Genomic DNA, 6,000 nt, shown 5'->3' with positions numbered 1-6,000 from the left:
GTTCAAGTGAATGTTATACCTAAATGTAGGGAATATTTCAAGCATTATGATAACCCCAAACTTGAACCCCACTGTGATCATACACTAAAGTACGGTGGCGTTCCAAAGGGAAAGACAAAGAGCAAAAAGAGTCGCCAACAAGTTTTAGGAACTTGTAAACCCAAAAGACAATCCAAAAGGACCATCAACTACTCCATAAGGTCTTGAACCAAACAGGGTCCGGGGATGAGGGTACGAATCCAATCTACAAAAGAAAGGACCCGCCCTATAAAATAGGCCTCTACTTTGTTCTGCTCGTATTCATGTGCGCTTTTCGAATAACATACAAACATTATATTAAACCTACCCTGTTTATCTATGTTGGTTGAATATTAATGCACAAACAAAACTATTATTGGCGATCACTTGAGTTAAAATCACATTTGCCTAAACCAAATTATTAATTATCTTATTAAGCGTGATTTCAAGTACAAATTCCCTTTAAACCTGCATAAAAGGCGTGATCAAGCAATAACAATAATATATATCAAGAAACATAATATAATCATAAATAATAATAACGATGATAATAACATGATAAGGCATAATAAAGCTTGATAATAATAGCAAGATCCTAGGCATGATACTAACAAGATTAATAACAAATCCTAGCATGTCACTAAACAATAAAGATCAAAGCTTTAACCTAACATGGTACTAACATGATATTAGAAAGAGTAAAGCAATAAAAGGCACCCTAAACATGATTCCTGAAAGCATAAAATAACCTCCTAACATGATACTAGGAATTAATCAATAATAAACATGCTTTCTACATTGAAAGAGAGTAATAAGATTACATACTTTGAAGCCTCGTACCTCTTTCTAATAACAAAATACACAAGTTAGTAAACTTCAATGAAAATAATAAAGAACAATTAAAGAATTAAATTGAAATCAAATTAAACAAAGTTTAGACTAGTTTTGGACCAAACCCTCAGAAAATATCAACCTTGCACGTCTAGGGCGAAGGCAACTTCGAACTTGGCTAGATGACTCTAAGTCTAATGAATGCGGAATATTGTATGTAAAAGGTTAGTTTAGAAAAAGAGGGAGAAAGAAAGCATATATTGCTCAAGAGAGAAAAGAGAGAATTAAGGAAGAATTGAATGAGAATTGATGATTCTGAAAACAGGAATTCGGACGCTATTTATAATGACAATAATTCGGAAAATCATAGAATTTGATAAGGAATAAAACTCCACGCTGTCGCCAGGAATTAACTCTGTCGCGACGCGACAATGTCTGTCGCGAGGCGACAAGGTCTGTCGCGTGGCGACAGCCTGTATTAGCGCGTTTTTCTTCACGCGAAATCCGATCTTTAATCAACTTGATCTACGGAATCCGTACAGAAGATAAAATACGTATTTTTAAGATAACAAAACAATATTTTATTCCAAATAAAAATCTTTTAAAGATAATTAATTATTAAATCTAACAATATTAGAATTAAAAGGAACTTTCTAGAAACTTCTAGAAAACTATAATTAATCCTAATAATTTTAGGAATAATAATTAATATTGGGCCCTCCTCTAGATAATTGGGCCGTATTAAAATACATAACCGGGCCCAGTTTAGTATTTTGGCCATAACTTCCTCAATATTCATCGGAATTGGGCTTATAATATATCGTTGGAAAGGTCTCTTCGAGCCCCATCTAACTACACCATTATTGGACCCTTATCATGGACCAAAATAAACTGAATTGGACGTTTTCAAATAAATAAAGTCATTTTCAAAAACAGAGAGAAAAGAATTTAATTAAAACTAAACCGCAACATTTGGCTTTCGAATCACTTTCACCTAATTCGATAATAACACAACGCGCAAGGCATTCATCACTGGGTTTGGTTTTGGGGAGACACAAATGGGTGTCTACACTAAACCATTTCCCTTAATGTTTTATTTCTTGTTTTAGCATTTTTAGACTTTAGTTTATTTATCTCCTATTCCGAACTAGCTTAATTGTCGATAACATTTGGTGGTGTTTAACCGTTCTCTGTGGTTCGACCCCTATGCTTGCCTTATACTCGTATTAGGTTTGTTTAGGTTGTATAAATTGTATTTGATCTAGGGATGGACAATTGACGACGCATTTATTCCCTTGTCAAATTGGCGCCGTTGCCGGGGAACGGCTTCCATTACCGTTGTGTTATCTTATTGAGACTAGTCCATTGTGTATAATTTTCTTTTGGTTTGCTTCTCTTCTTGTTTTTGTTTTTGTTTGTGTATATTCTTGAGCTTTCTTGTTTGGTTGCTTGATGTTTGTCTTCATTGAGTCATGGATCAATTTGTCCAAAATGAGATGTCTTGCTCCTCTTTGCCTCAATTTGAATATGAATCCTTTTGGGTCTACTTTAATAGGTTTGAAGACTTCTCTAATTTCCATGGTTGTTCCATATGGGAGGCTTGTGAAGTCATTTATTGGGGTTTGAATGAGTATACTAGAGGGGTGATTGAAAACATGTGTAATGGTCAATTTCGAGCCAAATCTTTGGATGAGGCTTGGGATTTCTATTTGTGTTTTGCCAAGGATAGTTATGAGCAAGAGAATAATGCTAATTCTTGTGATTTTTCTAGCTCTTGCATGCACTCTAATGATGATTCCTATGCTCCCCATGATGTAAATCCCTCCCCCTTGTGTGCTATTTATGATGAGATGCATCCTAATGTTGATAATGTTCATGCTTTTTCTCAATGTTCTTTAAATGTGTGCATGGATGTCAATGATGCTCCCCATACCCTAATCCTCACTTGCATGATCTTCCCTTTACCTCTTCTTTTTCCAACATGATTCCAAATGAGTTTTCCCATGAATCCAGTGAACATTTTTGTGAGGGTGATTCAATGGGACATAGAGAGGAAGGAGAGTTGATGGAGAAGCTCAATGAGATGATGGAGAAGGTTAATGAGATGAGGGAAAAGAAAGAAGAATATAACGAAAAGATGAAAGCTAGGCTAGAGGCACTTGAGAGCCAAATTTCCCACCTAGCTCAATCCCAAACAAATGCCCTTCCTTCTTCTCCCCCCTCCCATGTGGTTGAACCTAATTGGGCTTTTGAGTGCATGGTTGAGGATGATTATGATGATGATGTTGAAAGCGATAGAGGGTGTATGGAAGATACTTCATTTGATGAAATTTTGAAAACCACCCCGTTTATCCAACTTGAACCTCAACACTCTTTGCAACCCATTGAAGATCCCATTTTGGTGGACCTAGAAACTAATTTGAGGTTGTTAAGAGAAAAGATGGGTTGTGGTGATGATGAGATACTCATGTTTGATCATGTTAAGTTGGGGAATGTTGAGAATGAAAACCATGCTCTTGTTGAGAGTGAAGAATCCCAATTGGTGGTTGAGGACATTTTCAAACTCTTTGAGGGTAGTGAAGATGCGTTAGAAGGGAACTCTTTGGAGGAAAAGGCTTGTGTTTCAATGCAAGGTGGTGTGATTGAAGTTGTGAGTGAGGTACCCATTCCAATTCTTTCAATCCCCACCCCCTTTTTAAGAAAGCTTACCAACCTTCCTTCTTGCCCTATCTCACTTCCATATATCCTCAAAGTTTTACCGATTGAGGGGCCCCCAATCTCTTTATCTCCCCATTACCCTTCTTTTGAACTCAATGATGGAGTTTTACCTTCCAAAGAGCAACAAAATGAGTTTATTCCTCCCTTTTCTCTTCCTAGTTCTAGTTTTGATTTTTCTAATTCTTATTTTATTGATTTTTCTTTTAATTCTTTTACTTTTTCTTTTCCCCCTTCTCTCAAGCATAAAGTATCCTTGTACTTTATGTTTGCTTGTCATATGAGCATCGCGTATGCTCTATTTCTTGATATGTTTGCCGGTGCATATGACAAGCTTTTGCGTTCTTTGTCGGGTTATTTACTAGATTGGTCATGCTTGGACGTTAAGCAAGCCTTTGCGGGAAGTAACCCGTGTTTTATTGCTTTCATTTTCTTTTGTTTTTAGATTAGATTTTCTCTCATGGACGTGTTTGTGTTCCTTGCTAGGTACACAACTTGATATACTCTTGCGCATTGGTGATGATCAAGAATTAAGGAAATGTGCCTCAACTTACCTATCATGTGGAATTCAAGCCTTATTTGTAGAGATTGTGGCTCATATGAGGTTATTTCGGGTTTTTTGTGTGATTTTGCATTTATCCCATATCCGGTAATATCCTTCTTTTCCCTCTCTCTCTCTTACTTATTGTGACTTGAAGATCATGTGTTGGTAATGTTGGATTAATTTTTCCTTGTTTTCCCCTCCTTGGTTTCATTGTTTATGATTTGAGAGCTTGGTTTCATTCAAGCTTGGGGGAGGGTATTCTATCATGTTTGGTGGGATGTTGATTCATACATGTCATGCACTTGAGTATATGCATTTCCATATTTTTCATTCTTTTGGAAAATCCAAAAATATTTTTGTTTACTTCAAGGCAAGTTTGGCAAAATGTGTTTTGTTTGATCTTATTTTGGACAATATATCTTTTGGATTTGTTTACTCTTGAATGCCTTTCTTCCTAAGTGGTTAATGTGTGCACGATTTGAGAGTGTCATTGGTTGACTCTAGGATATTACATGCTAAGGTAGCCGGGTTAAGAACTTTTAGGGCACCATGAAGCCTTAGTTCACGGGTATGTGGTAAGATGGTGTTGCTCTCTATAGTGGATTTGGCACCCTTAGTTGGTATTTGCTTAGTTATAATCCCGTGTGAGGTAACATTGTTCTAGCTTTCATCACTTTGTTGTGTGGCACATTTGGATCCTTAACTATGCATGTCTTGATCCTTGTTTTGATTTATAGCTCCCAAGATCGTGACCGAAGCACTCTAGGGGAGGAAAAGGGCACTTCTTTCTCATTTTTCTTTATCTTCTTTTTATTTTGTTACAAATTTGATTTTCTATTTTGCATAAACCTACTTGCTAACCAATTTGAGCCTTATGTTTCCCGCTCTTGTTTAAACCACATTACAAACCTAATGGCCTATGTTTACCAACCTTTTAGTTAGTGAAGCATTGGTATGTGAGGTTTGAAGTTTTGAGTTGTTGATCATAAACAAGAAGCACTTTGAGATTTGGTTAGAGTTGAGCTTGTAAAAAATGATGCAAATTTATGAAAATCAAGTGAAATTTTAAGAAAAAGTCGTCCAAAGTTAAAAAAGCAAGGACAATGAATAAAGTTAAGTAAAAAAAAATTGAAAAAAATTGAAAAAAAAAAAAATCAAAATCAACAAAAATATTTTAGTTGGTTGCATTTTCTTCCTTAGTTTAAGCATTGAGGACAATGCTTTGTTCAAGCTTGAGGGGAATATTGTGTGTTTGTGTTGAATAAGCTTGGGGGAATGGCATTAGTGGTATTTTTGCTTGATATTTAGTGAATTCTTGAGTTATTTTTGAGTGTTGGCCGCACTTTTTGCTTCATGATGTGAATTATTGATCCGAAAACCAACAAACACATGAGATATGTTTAAGCTTAATTCTATACAGGAAATCCACCAAGAATTAAACAAAAACTAAGAGTAATTAACTAAGAATCCACCTAATTAATTAACCCTAAACGAATGTTTTAACTAAAACAAGCAAAACAGCAATTGATCGCAATCAACAAAAACTCAAGTATGCAACTTAAGAAGTAAATCTGAATATTAATTTTTATGACCCAAAACTCACGAATTACATGATTATTTATAGACTTAAACTAAGTATTAGAAACCTAATAGGACTAGGAAAAATCCCTAGCCTTTAGCTCCAAGTAACCTAAGTGGAATAGGAATACTAAACCGACTTAGATAAGGAAACTAACCAAACCGACCTACCTCCAGCTTTGCGCGGCTTTAGTTTTTGTCTTCGTTGACTGACCAAATGAACTCCGATTCTCATGACACCACCTTCATTGGTTAGCTGACTTCCTGGCGTTTCCAAAAACATATTATACGACATATGTTTTCCTTGAGCTTCA

Source organism: Chenopodium album, chromosome 27 (assembly GCF_948465745.1).
Source record: "Chenopodium album chromosome 27, dcCheAlbu1.1, whole genome shotgun sequence".
Taxonomy (NCBI): domain Eukaryota; kingdom Viridiplantae; phylum Streptophyta; class Magnoliopsida; order Caryophyllales; family Amaranthaceae; genus Chenopodium; species Chenopodium album.
The sequence above is the reverse complement of the archived record's forward strand: the minus strand, read 5'-3'. Positions refer to the sequence as shown.